The sequence below is a fragment of the Urocampus carinirostris genome, chromosome 20, assembly GCF_059441175.1.
Source record: "Urocampus carinirostris isolate Australia breed hairy pipefish chromosome 20, RoL_Ucar_1.0, whole genome shotgun sequence".
NCBI lineage: Eukaryota > Metazoa > Chordata > Actinopteri > Syngnathiformes > Syngnathidae > Urocampus > Urocampus carinirostris.
The window spans coordinates 7,766,083-7,786,747 of NC_142368.1; the positions used below are offsets into that span (position 1 = coordinate 7,766,083).

General features: G+C 41.6%; 1 pseudogene; it reads left to right on the forward strand.

Moving 5' to 3' along the window:
- Positions 1-2,001: 2,001 nt before the first annotated feature.
- Positions 2,002-2,169, forward strand: LOC148346133 (U2 spliceosomal RNA; annotated as a pseudogene).
- The last annotated feature ends 18,496 nt before the right edge of the window (positions 2,170-20,665 follow it).

The window sequence follows — 20,665 nt, forward strand, 5'->3', positions numbered from 1 at the left end:
AACAAACTTTGTCATGATTACTGATGTGACTTAGCTGTGCCCGCTCCCATGGCGCTAACTGCCGCGGGTTCTGATTGCCCCCCCCCCGATCAGTATTTGTACCCAGTCCTGTCTGTCCCCTTTTGTCAGTCTGTCTGCGAACCTCAGTGAATACTAGGCAAGCCTTTTTCGACTCTGACTCCCACTTGTCCCGTTTTTGCTACCGTCTGTCTCCGGCTACGACCTGTTTTTCTCCTGACCACGTCTTTTCTCCCTTTTCTCCCGGCTTACGACTTCTTTTTGTCCCCAACTAGGCCTACTCTCCCGTTCTGGCTTACGACTCGTTTCCGACCCCGACCACACCATTTCCGGCTACCGACATCGCCATCGCTCGCTACGGAAGATCCACTTCCGTGTTCGGATCACAATCCGAGTACGAGAGCGACTTGCTTCCCGCGCCCAGCGAACACCGGATCGTGGGCGCAGCCCTTCCTCTTTCCTTCAATAAAACGTAACACAATTGGGTCCTGTTTCCGTTCTGGTCCGGACAAACCTGACATAGTCCAAACGAGAAACCAAATTCAAAAATAAACAATGCAAGGAATAAAGTAACAAACTAACAATTGGGCATTAAACCACTGCCAAAATGTTTGAACTAAAAATGGAATTGAAGTGACCCGACAACGTGTGCTGTCCAAAACGTCCTTATAAAGACAAAGGATAATTAGAGACAGGTGTGTGGATATCGGAATCACCTGTGCCGACTTCTAAATCCAATCAGCGATTTTTGGTGGAAGGAAGCGCACCAGAACATAACACAATGGCCATTCCTTGTTCACGTCGAGACCAACACAGATTCAATGTCCTGCTCGACCCTCTGTTGAACTGTCCTTTTATTACCTTTGCCTGGCATGCACCACAGGATATGGTTCCCCCGTCATCACCTCCCGTCCGCCCCGTCGACCATAAAAATGTTGCTATCGGATCCTCGATGGCCTTCTGCACTGCGGCACTTAGTTCCCGTCCATTGCTCGCCGCCCGACCGCTAATCAGGATCGCTCGAAAAGAAAGCGTCGTGTCCCCCCAACCACAAGGGACCGGGCCAAGGTCACTCAACATGCTTCTTGCAAAATGGCTGCCCGTTGCGACCATTTGAAAGGACAGAAAGGTCAGAAATACTACAAAGCGGGAATATAAATCAGGAAACCTTTAGAAAAAGGTATATTCAGGGCCACCGATGGGTATAAACGTCATACTTTTACAGTAGACCCCCAAGATGCAACATGAATCCGTTCTAAAGTGAAGATTGTAAGGTGAAATCGAATAGAACCATGACAATTTGCTGTTTCGATACAAACACCCGGAATAAAAACATTGAAACCGCAAAATAGTATATCGTAACTACTACATATGTGGCATATCTGATCAAATGATATTATGTATGAGTATAACATAAATTCCGGACTATAAGCCGCTACTTTATTCCCTAACTTTCAACCCTGCGGCTTATTCAGTGATGCAGCCAATTTATGTAATTTTTCTAACGGCCGCTAGCGGCGCTCGAGTGTTGCTGCCATTAACTGCCTTGTCAAAGCTGTATTATTATTATTAAAGCTTTGAAAACTCTCTCGGTGTACCGTCTTTCTTTGTAAATATGTGTAACCCATGTATAATATGTATTTGCAACTGTATATTTTTGTAATGTATTTATTTGTATTTATTTTAGACACTTATTCTGATATGTTTTGCACGTGTGAACGAATAATGAGGGGCGGAACAAACGCGGGGTGCCGAGTTTAAGTGGGGACCGCTAAAGGTGAGGGACAGACAAGGAAAGAAGAGGGGGTAAAAAGTTGGTTAAAGAAAAAGGAGTTGCGTCAGTAAATGTGTTCATCTCATATATTTTTCCCACCCTTTGGAAATATACACTTTTTTCCTTGGATTACTTTCAACGGGACCTGGACTCTGCAGGTCTGCATCAAACCTTAAGTACCGGTATCATTTTCCGCTCATTTTGCCGGCTGTGATTTTTGGACTGTGGACTTAGATGAAGGACATTATGGATTTGTGTACTGCCGCAATTATGGTCGAGTCTTGATTTTTGCAATCTGGAAATGGAATAAGAGCTTGCTCTGTCCACTCCACGCATCGGCCCGGTATTGCAGTACCTCCAGGAACAATGCATTCGCACTGATCGCAGCAAGGCTTTGAGGCTAGGACCGTAGCTCGGCCTTTTGGCTGACAGTAAGTGTCCTGGCTCTTTGGCTTTGTAGCGAATTATGAACTGACCGATAACGGATAATGGATAATTAATAAAGAAAATAGAACAATAACCCTTAAAAAATCCCCCCTCCCATTTAGTTTCAATCGCGGGAATTGAAGTCGGGTTTGGGTTAATTTTGTGTTTGTGTTACATGTTTAAATGTGGGCGCATGCGGCTTATATACAGGTGCGGCTTGTGTATGTACAAAATCAGTTTTCCGCTTAAAATGTGGTGGGTGCGGCTTATAATCAGGTGCATTCTATAGTCCGGAATTTACGGTACCTGTAAAGGAAAAATGGAATTGTATTTACTTTTGGGGTAACGTGCCTTGAGCTGGTAGAGTGGAGTAGTGGATGGATGCAGGGGCGGAGAAGACAGCAGATTTATTTTAATTTAATGCATTTGTCTTTATTGTGATTTATATCAAATTTGTAAAACATCATATGCAACAAGATTAGACATGGCAATCCATAATAAACACAGAATAAATACTTTAAAGAGAAGAAAAAAATTAAAGAGACAAAAATAAAATATTTATAAGAGGAAACTGGCCTTAAGTATAAGAATATTACCCTGATATTATTATTCACATTAAAATTAAAACTATAATGCCTTTAGAAGAATTGGTTGCTTTAATAGCTCTTTATGATTAATAATTGCCCCGATTATTGATTAGTTACAGCCATATTCCATAGCACGATTAGTATCAATTCTTAAAATTTCTTCATTATCAAAAGCTTTGTTTCAATGGCTATCATGTTTTTGCTTTTTCATTTAGCATCATTGCAAATTTTGGGACCCATTGCTAATGAATAAAGTACAAAAAAATACAGTATTGGATGGCAGTAAATCAGAAAGTTTTCTTCATATGTATTTACAATCTCAACTATCTTAACGTTGTTTTTGCTTCACGCTTTAGCATCCTGCAAGTTTTGTTAAATAGGTAGTGAACAACTTGAAGTTTGTTACACGAGACTCTGAACGAAAAAGATTGCGAGGTATTATGGGAGGTAGTACCGCCAATAGCATATGTGTTGAAGAGATTCGTTTATGGACTCAACTCACCACTGGGCAGAATTGCGGACAATGTTCCCTGTAATTTTCCTTACGGGTCTGAGCGTTCACACAAAGTCGGTGAGCAACGCTTGAAACAACAGTGAGCAACAGCAATCCCAAGTGTGGCAACTAAATCATTATCAAACATGTCCAAAACTTGACATCACGTTACATTTTGCTGAGTTTCCGGCAATGCAAATTTTTTTTTCATTTTTGAATGAATTGACTAATGTATTATTGCAAAGGTTGTACGGCCTACAAATGTCATTAGTTTTTACAACAGATCTTTCACAAGATTTCCATTTCTCTTTTTTCCTGGTATGTTTTGTCGCATAATACTAACATTTTTGGGGGCTTATTTAGTTGGTTGCACGATACACAACTGTGTTTAATCACATTTTTTAGTGGAAGTACAATGTTGGCAAAAAGATTGACTTGGTATAATTGGAAATTATTTGAATGCAACACAAACGTTTTCTTCTTTTTCCCAGTTTTTTTCTATTTTTTTTTTAATTCCTTTAAAAAAATCTCATTGTGTTGATTTTTTTCCTAGCTGTTACTTTTTCTTTTTGATCTCTTTGTTTCCTTTGTTTCTTTTTCTTGGCTTTTTTTTTCTGAATTTTTCCTTCTTTTTTTTCTCTTCCTTTTGTTTCTTTTTTTCTCAGCTTTTCACTACTTTTTCATTTTGGTATTTTTTTCTTTTTTATTCTATTCCCCCTTCCTTTAAGTCATTTTGTGCATAATTTTACATAATATTTCGTCATATAAGGATGAAACAAGCAAAAACAACCTGAAGAGCCGTTTAGGACCCGAAACAGCCGGTTCCTTTTAGTGAGCTGAGCCGAAAAAAAACGGTTCTCGAAAAACTCTACTGACTTTACTCAACTACTACTTCAACCTTGACTTCCAAATACTGCATTTAGAACACAAGGTCAGGGGAACCCCTGTATTTTACCTTCGTGCACTGTAACTTTTATATAATTTGCATCTTAATTAGCAATTTCGAGCACTTATTTTTGTGAACTGGCTAGATTTTCTTGTGCGCGAAAAAGCTCTGGCTAGTGCGCAACGGCGGCACAATGGCGGCTTTGTTTAGCTGAAACTCTCTTGGACGAACCTTTGACCAATCAGGGGTCGGCAGTGACTGACGCTGCTGACCAATCAGTGGTCAGCAGTGACTGATGTGATGTTTTAGTCCCTGGGACTGTGTCTTCGAATATCGATAAAGAAGGGTACCAAGAACTCTGGTGCCAGGGTCCAAAAACCAAGTATTTTTTCATAATGGAAAACCCAGAGACAGGTTGAGACCATATAGCGGAAAAGCGCCTTTAGAGACAAATGAAGTACTTCATTTGCAAAGTCATGTGTTTGTTTTAGGCAAGCTCAATCTTAGGTTTTAATAATTGGTTATGATGCCATATAGTGAGGCAAATTACATCAGGGTCCAAAAAAACACTTTATTCTTTTTTGCAATATGAAAACATCATGAGGTAGGTATGCCAAAACCAAGTGGTCTACAGTAGTCTTTTTCAATGCCACTGACAGGTAAGTCATTATTACTGATGTGACTCAGCTGTGCCCGCTCATTTGGCGCCAAACGCCGCAGGTTCTGATTGGCTCCCTGTCACTACTTGAACCCAGTCCTGTCTGTCCCCTGTTGTCAGTCCGTCTGCGAACCTCAGTGCATACTAGGCAAGCCTTTTTCGACCCTGACTCTCACCTGTCCTGTTTATTCTCCCGTCTGTCTCCGACTACGACCTGTTTTTCTCCTGACCACATCTGCTCTCCCGTCCCGGCTTATGACCTCTTTTGTCCCTGACTACGTCTACTCTCCCGTTCTGGCTTACCACTCGTTTCCGACCCCGACCACGCCTTGCCCTCCCCAGTCTTGGCTACTGACCAGTTTTTCTGTCCCTGGAACAGCCATCGCTGCCTACGGAAGATCCACTTCCGTTTTCGGGTCACAATTCGAGTACGAGAGCGACTTGCTTCCCGCGTCCAGTGATCGTGGGCGCTGCCCTTCCTCTTTCCTTCAATAAAACTTGTGGTAAACGCTACGCAATTGGGTCCTTTTTCCGTTCTGGTCCTTACAAGGTATCTACATGAAAGTTGTGTTCTCCCATAAACGGCTCGCCTTGAATGAGGTAAAAGGAAATAGGAAGACAAAAGGCGAACATTATCAAGATCATATTCCAGCATTCGCTTTTGTAATGAAATATTCCTGAAGGGAGTTGGAATATGAGCTCATCCAAGCTATTTTCTGCTCTCTCCTTGATCAGCACTCATTAATTATTAACTCTAGCCCTGTTCGCTTTTTTTGTACAGGAGAGCAATTTCAACTTGTGCGGAATGAATCGCACGCACACAAAGGCGAAGCAGTTACCTGTCACTTCTGCTGCCGTGGTACTTCTTATATGCAGTACATTGGCTACGTGTACGTGCAAGCGCTAATCTGATTTGAAACGGAATAATGGATTTTGGGAGGAATCCGAATAAATCGTTCTCGTGCCAAAAGAGGAAACGGGTAACGCCTTGTACATGATTTTTGTGAGTATTTCGACAACAAGGCTAGCATTCAACTTCAGACATTCAAGGAATTTGAGTATTATCTAGCGCCTCCTAGCGTTAGAAAACGCCAATCATTAAACAAAAAACTATACTGATTCTAGTAATGAGCAAAAATGATCTATAATTCAAACGTGCATTTATTTGTATGTTTTCAATGATATGATGCTCACCCAAAGGGAGCTGATATGATTGTCTGCCATCTTGCTGTCACGGGTACAACTGTCACGATTCTGTCACTTGCCCGCTTATTGCCCTCACCCAGCTGCCACTCGTTCCCTAATTATCCCTCTCCCTATTTAAGCACTTCATTCTCGTTCCCTCTGGGTCGGTCCGTGCTGTCACGACCAGAACAAGCAGTGGACCTAAATGCGTAACGTTTCACACAATGCTTTATTAGGGGATTGGGGAAGTCAGGGCGAGAGGAAAAAGACAGCGATCTGGTGCTGCTGGGAAGAAGGAGCAGGAGGCCCTCGTGGAGGGTGACAGGTGGCAAGTCAAGTCCGGGACAGGAGAACGAAGCGTGGTCGGAGATCAGAAGCAAGTTGGGTAGACGGGACAGGAGAACGTAATATAGTCAAGGATCGAAAGCAAGTCAGGTAACCGGAGATGATCGGGAAGCCAGGGACACGGAATCGATACAGGAAACAGGGGACGGAACCAGGCGGGATGCAGGAACAGGTCAGAATCAAAACAGGAGCCGGAGTCAAAAAGTGCTTGCCTTGTATGTGCTGAGGTTCGCTGACGGACTGACCAGGAGTTACCGGAAAGGAAGCGCTTAAATAGGGAGAGGGATAATTAGGGAATGAGTGGCAGCTGGGGCTGAAGGAGTGAGCGCAGGTGAGGGCAATCAGCGGGCAACTGACAGGATTGTGACAACAACCAAAAACCAAAAGCTTTTTAATCAATATACAGTGGTACCTCTACTTACTTATGTCTCTACATACAGAAAGTTTCAGGTTTTGAAGTAACTGAATAGGAAATATCTTGCCTTTTGTCTAAAAGGCTTTTCAGGTTACAAAGTCAGTAAACAAACTGGTTATCTCTTAAAATCATCTTAGCAACCCAGTGCACATGTGTTATCCCAGCATGCTCTTCGTGTCACTGACACAGTTCACAGTTCAGAGACGAGGAGGAAGAGGGGTTTTGGCAAGATGGCAGTGAGGAGAAGCTGCCCCAAAAAAATTAAAGAGATTTTAACAAAATTCCACGAAGTTTCAGAATTTGTGGAAAGGAATCACCAAGAAAAGTGTTGATAAGTCAGGCTATCACTCATGATAATGTATTGTAAAAATCTCTGTAAAAGCAGACTTCATTGGATAAGTTTTTCAAAAAAGGAAAACGGTAAATGAATATTTTTATTATTTCCTTTATTCTTTGTTTGTTGTTCTTTTTTAAATTATGTGCCCCTCATTTTATGTTTCATTTTATGTTGTGCCCTAATCTACTACTAATTTGTATTAGTTTTATGTTCTGATGCTTTTTTATGATTTATTAAAATAATATCCTTCTCTACTTTTGCGGGGATTGGAACGGATTAGCGAATTTACATTCAAAATGCGTCTATACTTACAAACTTTTCAATTTACAAAGCTACTCTTAGAACTATTAAATCCGTAAGTATATATATATAAATATACCACTGTACTGGAAATATTCCGTTTCCAATCTGACTTTCTCTTGCATATAAATGTACCTATCGTCTGACAATAGTTTCAGGCTCTTGGAACTCCTCTCGAATGGAATGAAAGCTTCGGAGTTGCGTAATTACAAACAAATAGGCAGTGAAAATTGTAAATGTTGATTCACAATGCGCTGGTCTTTTAAACTTCAGCGAAAGATGGATCTGCTAAATACAATGTGGTGCTTTGTGGGTAAATTCCTGGAAGGGACAAAGAGTATTTCATGATGACGTTTATTGTTCAACACTTTCAGTGCCAGTAAATGTTTGTATAAAAATGAATTGTGCCATGGTCAGGGATGTTATTAGACCCCTCACACACACAGGGAGAAACTATTTGGAGTCGGGTGCCGAATTGGGTTGAAAGATTTGGCCATAGGGCCGATATGGGGGACAGATCCAATGTTTTCGTCAATAAATAAATACACATAAAGACATCTACATGTTATATTTATAACATTACTTAATATTACTGTATAATGGGCAGCACGGCGGCGCGGTGGTTAGCGCGTGTGCGGCACAGTTCTGAGGTCATGGGTTCAAATCCAGCTACCAACCTTCCTGTGCGGAGTTTGCATGTTCTCCCCGTGCTTGTGTGGGTTTCCCCCGGGCACTCCGGTTTCCTCCCACATTCCAAAAACATGCATGTCAGGTTAATTGGCCGGTCCAAATTGTCCCTAGGTGTGAATGAGTGAGCAAATTGTCTGTCCCTGTGTGCCCTGCGACTGGCCGGCAACCAGTTCAGGGTGTCCCCTGCCCACTGCCCGGAGATGGCTGGGATGGGCTCCAGCACCCCCTGCGACCCTACTGAAGATACGCGGTACAGATAATGGATGGATGGATGGATTACTGTATAATATTAATATTACTGTAGTTGTATTTTTGTAGTATTTATACTGTAATATTTCCATAGTAGTAGATCTGTATTATAATAAAACTGTGTTTTTTTTGTAGGATTTATATCATATATTATTTTCCTTTTCCGAATGAAAGCACAACACAATTTCAAATCCTTGTTTTCAACAACAAAATGTAATTTAGTGTTGTAGTAATTTTGCAGTATTTTAGTGGCAATAATTCTATCGTAGTATATGTGTATTATAGTAATACTGTCAGAACCCAAACAGTCGGTGGACCCAGATGCGTAACGTTTTCACACAAGCTTTATTATACGGGAACGGGGCAGTAATGCGCAGGAACACAAACGCCAGCGATTCTGTGATCGCTGGGCAGAAGAGATCGAAACCTGACAGGACAGACGGGATCGACACCAGATACCGGACAGGACGGGATCGATACCGGATACTGTTTACATGACCAGGATATCGTACAGGACAGGACAGATGGGATCGACACTGGATACAACAGCAAGATACCGGACAGAACAGGACAGACGGGATCAATACCGGATACCGGACAGGACAGGACAGATGGGCTCGATACCGGATACACGAGCAAGATACCGAACAGGACGGGACAGACAGGATCGATACCGGATACTGGAGACTAGAGCAAGATAACAGACAGTTCAAGACAGGCAGGATCAGTACCGGATACTGGACACTGAAGCAAGATACCGGACAGGATGAGATAGATGGGATCGATACCGGATGCTGGAGCATGATACCGGACAGGACGGGACAGACAGGATCGATACCGGATACTGGAGACTGGAGGAAGATACTTTTTTTGTGTTTTTAATTTTTGTTTTGACATTGTTGATTCGTCATCGTATTTTGAATTACTTTGGAACTACTGTAAACCATTAATACTTGGTAGGGCAAACTGGAATCTCAATTTCATATATAACAATTGGTCTCAGGTTTGTGCCCCTGGCAATTGCCTTCTTTACCCTTCGTCTTCGTGTTGCATTCGGGCCCCAGCGTTAAATTTGATGTCCGAAAAGCAGTAAACGCCCCGCATTGCTTGTTCTGTGATCGACCGGTCGGCGCTCTCCTCAGCTGTATGCCGCTATTATTTTTTCCAATGTTTCAGAAATCACAGCAGCGTTCACGCACTTATCTTGTCAGGATCGGGGGAATATTTCTGCTCCACTTGGCAAAGTACAATAGTGTGCTTCAAGACGAATTTGTGTGTTTTTCACATCCTCTCTCGTGTTAAAGTTTAATACACACCTGGGATTGGAATGCATTGTGGGTAAAACCATTTGGGGTGTTATTACTTTGGACAGGGGCCTTTAGGTATGAACTATTAGGCTTACAACACAGTTCTTGGCGATTAATCAATCAAATATCTCAAATTCTGTATAAGAAGATTATTCAAAAATAAGACCAATCTCGTAAAATTAAATGATTTTTGTTGTTTTTTTCAATACTAGCCAAGAGTGCTAAAGCTAGCACAAGTGCCAGGCAGGTTATTTGCTCTGGCATTAGCAGGATTTGAACTTGATAATTGACTAATTAGTCAGTGGATGAAAAAGTATCACAATTGTTTTGGCTTATGGTTATAGTCACATTTTCCAGCTACCAGAGCTAATGTTATTGACTAGAGCGCTAAAAGCTAGTGGCCATATTATAAACCGTAGCCCCTGGATTTATTGGCAACAGAGAAAATGCTATCGTTAAGAGTCCTGAACCTAGCGGCCTTGTCAGCAATGTTAACTGCATTAGCATTGTGCATGACTTGAACTTGAGCAGTGTCTGAAACTCATGCATACCTGTCAACCTGTACGGTTTTGACGTACAAAGTACGTTTTTTATGCAATTTAAGACGAGTACGACGTACAAGGAAATCTGTACGGAAAAACGCAAATTTGTCAATCGCATGCGTATGCCGCCTGGGGATTTCCCATCATGCATCATTCGGAAAAAAAATATATGGTTTACGATTATTTTGTATTTTGTACGGGAAAATACGACAGTGTGTACGGGCATGGAGGCGTGGAGGTTGACAGGTAAGCTCATGGGAAAAAGTTAGCGGACACCAGGGCAGACAACTCTGAAAAGTTGCCTGCCCAGCCATAAAGTTGCCTGCCCCATTTTTCACAATAGGACGACTCATCGCAAAAAAAAATCAACATTGTAGCAAAGTATTAAGTACCTGTATTTACTCATCTCCATTAATGTAATGTTTGCTTTGAGTCATCTGCTACAAGCCACGTGAACTCATCTTTCCACTATGCTTTTCATGTACGTTTACGTTTTGTAGCGTCATAAATGTTCTTAGCTTCTTTTGAATATTTCTTATGGGGCTGAGGTTTTGGCTTGATTCCGAACCACTTATCCATTTTTCTTGTGTTCTCTGTGCGTCTACTTTGCAAAATGATATGTAAATGCACAACCTTATAACACTCGGAAAAGTCCGGAAGCATGAAGTTATTTGATGCTGGCTTCCAATTGGCTGCCGAGTATGCAAATTGCCAAACTGTCATGAACCAGGACGGACTCTCGGATCCAATAGCGTTTGTTTCAAAGGAGTTTTTATTGGAAAGAGTTGTTGGAGCTGGCTTGTGACGCCGGCGCTTGTCGGTCAACAACCTCTTTGGGCGGAATGGCAGCTCCGTGACAGGTAAGTGGAAGGTACAGCTTAGCAGGTAAGTCGATGGCCAGGGCGGGAGAGCAGGTCGAAAAACGTGGGACGGAAACAGGTCAAAAACGGAAGGCAGGCATGAATCAGGCAAGAGGAGTCGTAGGTACTTTGCAGTCTGGAGAAACACACAGGGATACGAAGAGTACGGTCTGACGTCCATCTCCGGACGCAGACCACTTAAGAGGAAAACGTCAGCCAAGCAGGAAGTGCGCTCCAGCGCGCCAAACGATTGCCCCAGGTGACTTCACTTAGGCAATCACGACACAAACGAAAATACATTTCCAAACCGAACGAATATTTCGAAATCTGAATGAATCAAATGTTTGTTTTTTAAAAATCTTTCGTTTTTTCTTTTGTCTTTTTTCTTGAAGTTGTCGGCCACCCGGGCAGAGGGGTTTTGTACGCCCGACGTAAAAGATGCATGCCCCAGGCGTCCGGGCAGACGTTATTTTAGACACTGACTTAAGTAATAATAATATTAATGGGTAGTCTAATGAGTAGTCTAATGCAAAGTATCATGATTTTTGTTTTGCCTTTTAGCGATAGTGTCACATTTACGGTTTCAGTGCTAATGCCATTGAATGGAGTGCTAAAGCTAGTGGCCATGATATACACGCTACAGCGTGAATGTTAGAGTGGTATAACTAGCGGCAATGTCAGCCATGATTACTGTATCAACATTTGCGAGGTTCGAGCTTGAGTATTAAATTATGAGTTTTTATAAAAAATATAATATTTTCGCCTTTGGGCAATATTGTCACATTTCTAGCTACAGTCCTAATACTATTTACTAGAGTGCTAAAACTAGTGACCATATTATATTCCCTAGCCTCTACCATTATTGAAAAGAGTGCAAAAGCTATAGGCCAGAGTGCTATAGCTTGCAGCCGTGTCAGGCAGGTTAGCTGTAATGGGACTTTAATTTGATTATTGAATAAAGAGCTATGTCGTGAAAAAGTATCACAATTTTTTTTAACCATATGGCAATGTTGTCATATTTCCGGCTAACGTGCTAGTGCTATTGACTAGACCGCTTAAAGCTAGTGGCCGTGACCAACCCTTGCCTCTATTATTACTGGCTACAGCGTGAAGGTTATGGAGTGCTAAAGTTAGTGGCCATGTGCGCAATGTTAGCTTTAGAAGAATTAAGTCAAGTCATGTTTATTTGTATAGCCCTTAATCACAAAGAGTCTCTAAGGGCTGCACGGATCAAAGACTATTGCAAACTATTATTACAGACTATTATGACACCATCCCCTCATCTAAAACCTACATGCGGGCAAGTAATACACATATTATCAACATAAAATATAGATTATTTATATGTTATAGAGTAGAAGTGTGTTTTAAGCTTAGATTTAAGCATTTCCACTGAGGTTGCAGATCGAATCTCAGGGGAAAGAGCATTCCACAGCACCGGGGCCCGGGTGGAGAACGTTCTCGAACCTTCGGATCTCTTCTTGGCTCTTGGGATCACATCAAGAATTAGTAGAATTTGAAGTTGGACGGAATTGTCATTGATAACAATGTAGTAAACATTGTATGCAATGTGATTGTCCAGGTGTGGCACCTGCAGTCCCTCTCCTTATCCAATAGATGGCAGCGTTATCCCATTTTCCAATCCCCTTCGCAAAGCCTCTCCCCAGGTACTTCCAATCAGACAATTAGCCACCTCAACCATGAATTCTGCAGGCTCCCACCTCACGTGGCTAAAATGTTTTGATTCCTGGAGACATTCACTCGCCAAGACGTCAATCTTCACCTCCCAAGACTTTCTTCTTCAGTTCCCTCCTCGTTCAAAGTTCATCCACTCCATCTTTTTAAATGTTCTCCCAAATCTCCCTTCTAAGATTTTTGCCACCCCAAGACCCCTCTCAGGTTTCCTCTCAACCCCCCTCCAGGTTTTTACACACATCCTTGGCAGTCCCCTCCTTGCCTCAAGGCGTTCCTCACTAGTCATCCTCTTAAAAGGTACTCCCTTATCTTCTTTTCAGGACGTTCGCCACCCCTAGAACACCTTCCCAAGTTTCTCTCCCAAATCTCCCCTCCTTGGCAATCCGCTCCTCGTCCCATGGCCTTCCTCACCAGCCATCTTCTTCAACATACTCCCAAATTTCCTTTTTCAGACGTTCGTTACCCCAAGATTCCCTCTCAAATTTCCCTTCCTCAGCCGTTCCGGTTCCACTCTACCCGATCTATAGTAATTTCCATCATGTTTATGGAACAAACACCCCCTATTGGAGGTTTAATCAAACCCCCGTTTTATGTCTCCTTGTGTTCTGCATTTGGGTCCGTCTGACATTCAGTGACAGAGATTAGACATAGCACTCCAGGGTAAACATGTAAAATAGACTTTAAATAGGAAAAAAAAGATAAAAGACTATCAAGATAAAAGGCAGAAAAATAATCACAACATAGTGCTTATAGACTGGTCCAAGTTATAATAATGAGAAAGTATTAAATATTAAATGATCATGATTCTTTTTCAGCCTTACATCAAAAGTCATATTTTTGGCAACAATGGCTATCTATCGATGAGAGCGTTATAGCTAATGGCCATGTTATCAATCCTACACTATAGCATCATTGGATCCACCATGAAGCTATAAACTACTGTGCTAAAGCCCTAGACTGTGTTAGTCATGTTTGCTGCATTAGCGGGATTTGAAGTATTGAATGAGTCATTGAAAAAATAACTATCAAGATCCTTTTTTTATACTGTGTGGTTCGTGGAGAAGAATTTACAAGGTTCCACCTACATGATAATTTATGGCTAACTGGCCTTCATCCACACGCCAACTCAAATCTGCAGCATCCTCCGCTTCCTCTTCAAACCTTAACGTTGCGACTGGCTTCCTGCCCACTCTTTAGTGATGTTTCCGAGCTCACTTTGCGAGTCCTCTAATCTCCCCCTGGCCGTACACGCCAGCTTGTCACAATGATTTCTGATTAGGGGCTTAAGATGCTTGTGTGTTTTGCTGCTGCAAGAGTATCCAGACATGCACAATTAAGCACTGGAGGGGAACCAAAGAACTTTCAACTTGTCATTTCTCCTTCTCAGATCGGCACCGATGCTCCGGAAAAGGTTTGATCACAGGATGCAGGGAAATTTGCTCAAGATGAGATGAAAGGGAACACGAGATTTATTTTTGCAAGCTGGTCGCAGAGAATGCTATTTAGATAAATGATTCAATAAAATTTGAGGTGATCAGATTTTGTTTTCCTCCAAAATGCAGAGAGCTAACCCAACCTCCAGATGGCTAGATCATACTCAAACATGTCAATTTTGGCACTGCTAGCACAACTCTCTTCCTTATTTGAGCTATACTGTGATATAGGCTAAGGAATCCTTTCTACCATTTATTATTTTCTACTAATTCTTTATTTTATTTTCTAAATTATACAATCAATCCAGAACAAGGGACAACAATTAAGTTAAAAAAAAGGTAAGGAGGGTAGCTCTGTTTGCAAACGACAACCCTGTATGTAACATCCCACATGCCGACATTTCTTGTGTAAATACCATGTAAATTATAACTATAGCCTTATCCCCCTTGTCTTATAACATTATCTTCTCTGTTCCTTTATCTTCTTGCTCATACCTCACTATGAATGTGTAAAACTGGAGTGTCATGCCCAATTTCGTTGTCACAATATGTTAGCCCATTTGTAACAATGACAATAAAGGTATATTCTATTCTATTCTATTCTATTCTACTTATTTGACTATACTATACTATACTATACTATACTATACTATACTATACTATACTATACTATACTATACTATACTATACTATGACTACCATTTTTTTTTTTGCATATTATATAATTGTAAAAAGAGTGTATATGTTGGCACTACCAGCACAATTCACTTCTTTGTTAGCTATACTGAACTATACGGTACTATACTCCTTGGGATCATTGCTATAAACATAACTACCATTTCTAAATTTTGTTGTATATTATACAGTCAATACATGGAAAAAATGTTAAAATTTGAGCCCTACTACACTACATTACACTATACTATAATATACTATAATATGCTATGCTATCCTCCGCTAAATACTATATGAGACTGTTTATTAAAAAAGTAAATATTGTTGTTTCTGGGCAGCACGGCATCGCAGTGCTTAGCGCGTGTGCAGCACAGTTCTGAGGTCATGAGCTCCAACCTCCTGTGTGGAGTTTGCATGTTCTCCACGTGCTTGCGTGGGTTTCTTCCGTGCACTCCGGTCTCCCTCCGCAAACCAAAAACATTAATGTTAGGTTTATTGGCCGGGTCCAAATTGTCCCTAGGTGTGAATGAGCGAGTGAGTTGTCTGTCTCTGTGTGCCCTGCGACTGGCTGGCAACCAGTTCAGGGTGTCCCATGCCCATTGCCCAAAGATAGCTGGGATAGGCTCCAGCACCCCCGGTACACTGCTGAGGATAAGCGGTACAGATGATGAATGGATGGATATTGTTCTTTCTTTGATAGATAATGTTAAAGGGACAGTGTGTAATATTTAGTGCCTCTTAGTGGTACAAAAATACCTTGGTTCGGTAAAATTGAATAATAGTCAAAATACATGAACTATCATACCAATGTTAATGTTTATAAATATGTCATGGAATTTGTATTTCTTTTACATGGCAGAATCCATACTTAGCAGTCACCGCCATGTTAGTCTAGCATCTTGCTGTTACACTGTGCTCATTTGGCACTGGTGTTCGATTGCAAAAAACAATACAGTGACATCCACTAGTCAAATATTACACAAAGTACCTTTAATAGAAAATGTTATATTAAATGTTTTATTACTTATGTGTCATCTGCATAGCAATGGAAACTAATATTATACTTGCGGATAATGTCACCAAGCGGGATCATATAAATACTAAAAAGAAGGGGGCCAGGTACAGAGCCTTGAAGAACACCACAAGGGACATTAGATTGTTTAGAGGTCAGATTGCCATAGTTAACACATTGCATCCTGTCTGACAGGTAGGACCTAAACCACGAGAGTACAGTTTCTGAGATACCAATGCATTCTAGACGAACCAGTAATATGTTGTGGTCGACAGTATCAAAAGCAGTGCTGAAATCCAGAAGCAGTAACATTAATAAGGCACCGGAATCTATTGCTAAAAGGAGATCATTGGTTACTTAACCAGGGCTGTCTCAGTAGGGTGATTTGCCCAAAATGCTGACTGGACAGTTTCAAAAAGGTTATTTTCTGACATGAAGTCATTTAGCTGCTGTGCAACGACCTTTTCAAGTGATTTTGCAAAAAATGGCAGATTTGACAATGGCCTATAATCACCTAGGCTTTCTGGGTCAGAGTTAGGTCGCTTAAGCTTGGGTATAATGACGGCAGACTTGAAGGCTACAGGAACAATCCCCGAGGATAGTGATATATTAATAATATTTAAAACTGATGGTCCTAAGATCCCAAACAGATTCTTCACCAGTGAAGCTGGAAACGGATCGAGCAGGCATGTAGTTTGTTTGGCCCTACTGACCATTTGTGTTAGATTATCAAGGGACAAAACATTGAAACTGGAGAATGTTTCTGAACAACCGCCGACACGGTCCTTACCTAACACCTCCACATCTTTGAGATAGGAGGAGGATACAGAGCGTTCTTTTAAAATATCATTCCTGATTAGTTGAATCTTTTTATTAAAAAATTCCATATTGTCATTAGCAGAGTAAGTACAACTATTTGGGTTAGGTTGTTGTCTGGTAAGTTTCGCCACTGTGTCAAACAAAAATTTCGGATTATTCTTATGTTTAACAATAATCTTAGAGAAAAACGTTTTTTTAGCTGAGGCAAGAGCTACTTTATATTTCAGCAAGCTGTCACACCAGGCCAGTCGGAAGACCTCCAGCTTAGTAGTGCGCCATTTTCGTTCAAGTTTTCTGCAACCTTGTTTGAGTAACCTGGTTTCTTCAGTAAACCAAGGTGTATTCTTCTTAGGTCGAAATTTATGCCTTAGGGGCGCCACAGAATCAAGCACATTAACCAAAGCAGTATTGAAGTTGTTTGTAAGTGAGTCAACAGACCCAATGTACGAAGGGAAGGCTGCAGTTGCCATAGGTAATAGTTCTTTTAAGGTTAATACCGTTGTAGGGCGGATATTGCGACTGCTAAAGCCTAAATTTTCCTTATCACAGTAAATATTAAACAGTCCCTCACACTAAACAAGATAGTGATCAGAGATAGCATTAGGATACGGTAACACTGTAACATTTGAGGCTACTACGCCACGGGTCAGAACGAGATCTAGAGTGTTCCCATCTTTATGAGTGGGCACATCAACTATTTGATTGAAACCAAATGTATCAATCAGTGACTTAAAAGCAATTGCAAGTGAATTTGATGGGGAGTTTATGTGAGCATTCAAATCACCAATAATTACAACATCGTCCGCATAAGTTACTAAGTCTGTTAACAGTTTCGAAAATTCATCCAAAAAATTTGAGTATTGTCCAGGTGGGCGATACACAACAACTAAATAAATTGTTGTTGACATTCATAACAAGTGCTTCAAACGTTTTAAAACCAGTAGGGGTATTAGGAGTAAATTTCAACTTACCTTCCGATATAAGAGCAACACCTCCACCTTTTTTGCATGGTCGTGCCAAGTGCAAACTCACAAAGTTAGGGGGAGAAGCCTCATTTAACACTACAAACTCATTTGATTGTAACTGGGTCTTACGAAGGCCAATAAAGTTAAGATTGTGTTCATTAATAAGGTCATTCACAAGTAAAGCTTTGGAGGCTAGCGATCTAATATTCAGAAGGCCAAGCTTCAGCACTGTGGACTGAGCTGAAACCTTTCGCAAGTTTTGAGCCTTAATGGCAACCTTAGTGGTAACCTCCACAGGATTATACTGCCGGTCCCGGGTCTTGTGCCTTGCATGACGGCAGATGCGGCCCGAATTCCATACCACAGGAGTATTGTTGACAGGTGGAGTAGCAGGATGACTATTGGTAGAAAATAATGTTATTTATTCTCCTTCCTCACCTAACAAGGGAGAAACAGAGGTAAGAAGCACAGAAGAAGATGCTATAGAAGAGTACAGATCAGGGTGTATGGTGCAGGCAATGGAACACTCTAAACTACAAAAACTATGTGAATTGCATGAATCTAGTATAGCGGTAGTTAACTCTAGCGTTACAGACTCAACACCTGTGGTTACAGGTTCACTAATCAAATGTGACCTGGCCTGCACTAGCGTACCCTATCATGGAAGGCTTAAACAGTAATCTATATTTTTAGAAAGAGTGAGAGCACCTTCCCAGTTAGGGTGAAGGCCATCTCTCCTCAGCAGGTCAGGTTGGCCCCAGAAAGCAGGCCAGTTATCCACAAACCTAAATCCCTTCTGATTGCAAAAACTTGCCAGCCACCGGTTTAGCGAGACTAGTCTGCTAAACCTCTCATCATTGCCTCTCGCGGGCAAGGGGCCAGAGACAATTACTCGATGCCAACTCATCTTTCTGGCGAGATTACAGGTCCTAGCAATATTTTTCTTTGTAATCTCAGATTGCCTCATTTTAGTATCATTAGAGCCGACGTGAATGACTATATCGGTGTAGCTAGCCCTGTCCTGGTGTCTAGATTTGCATGTCAGCTCCCTCAAATTAGCCTCAATGTCGGTTGCTCTGGCCCCAGAAATACACATAATTGGGCTGGGGTGCTAAGCTTTATGTTACGGGTGATGGAGTCACCTATAACTAGGGTGCGGGAGCCAGTAGACCGGGGTGGAGTGGGACTAGCTAGGGGGCTGAACTTGTTACGTGTCTGAATTGGAGCGATTAGCATGCCGTTTAGGGCTAGTGCTAACCGGACTAGCAGGTTCGCTACAACCCACACTAGCAGTGGTGTCCGAGGCACCTAACATTTTCCGTTTAAACTGCTCTAGCTCACGGACACGTCCCTCTAGAAGGGCTACTTGCCTACGGAAACGGGAGCAACCTTTACAGCAACCCATACTCACTTGTGAGCAGTCGGATGTCGAAAGAGCAGCCGTGGGAGGGGATGCCCTTCAACAGCGATCGGCAGCAGCGCGACTGTAAAACAATTGTGCGCGGCACTTACCTTGCGCCAATCGTCCGAGATACTTACCTGAAACTTTTCAACTGTTCGAGAAAAAAGGCTCAGTCCAGAATTCTGCTATAGTACGAATCTGAATCAATCTCGTAGTCACGACGACGTGAGCAACACAAAAACTCCTGCCACTCGATAATCCGGAACCGGAAACGGATCAATAGTGTTAGCATCAAAACGGATAGATATTGACCACAGACCACAGATTATTGCAAACTACAGACTATTATGACAACATCCCCTGATGTAAAACCTATGAGGGCAAGGAAAAACTCAAAAACCTCAATACTGTATGAGGAAAATGAAGGAACCTTGAAGAGGGACCGCACATGAGGTCATCCCCCTTCCAGGATGATCAGGTTGCAATGGATGTTGCAAAAACAAATAATACAGATACTGTCAACAAGAAAACAAATTCTAACTGCATCCTATTTTTAGAAAAAAAATAACGATTAAGTCCAATTTTTTTTTTTTGGGGGTGTTACTTTGGTTTACATTTACAAAAACATTATGTAGTTTTGGTAAACATGTCTCCAAAGAGTAGGAGTTTTAGTGCTAGAACTTGACTTTATCAATTAATTAGGACACCATAAAGCCCAATAAAACTGATTCATGAGAACTGGACAATTAAAAACGAGATATTATTCAAAGAACAATGAGAATCGTAACGGTCAAGCCATAGTCGGAAGACTAAAACCCTTGCATGAGGAAATAATAGTCACAGGTGAATAAAATACGCATGCCTGATATTTGCTTAAAAATGGACTTGGAAAAAAAACATCTTGCACTCCGGTGGGCAAAAGTCAGTTGTCAGCCATCTAAAACAGATTGCATTTGAATGGAGGGGCAAAAAAAAAAAACACAATTCTAATTTTTTTTTTGAATACCATTATCCGCGGACATAGCTTGAGAGCGGTTAAGTGGAAGCCAGTGAAAAGCTTTTTAGTTGGAGCCCCTGCAGGGCACAGTTTCACATTTTGGCTTTTTTTCCACACAATGGAACCGAGAGGACTTGGTAAATCAGGAGTAAGGCAGCAATCTGTTTCTTTTCATTATTGCAGGTTTTAACTATGTAAGCCAGTAGGGATTTTTTTTGGGGGGGGGCGGGTGTGGGGTTGCCAAAATATTCTTAAAAAACTAGAGTGTTTGTTTGCAGGTTAAATCCTTTGAATAAGTGGTTAAAATGTTAAATTCCTTGAATATGAGGTAACTCTATAGAGGGCATAGATAGTACGGTTCACACATAAATTAACCGCTATAGTGGTAGGGGCATCACTTTTGTCAAGAACCGGAGCAGGATCAGGACCCAAACGCGTGACGTTCTCACACAAGCCTTTTATTTTACGGGAAATGGGGAGTCATGCACGTTAGGTAGCCGGTCTGGCGTGGGAAGACCGGAAGCCAGAGACCGACGAGACCGATTCCAATTGCCCGAGTTGATATCGGACAGATTGGGTCGATACCGGACAGGAC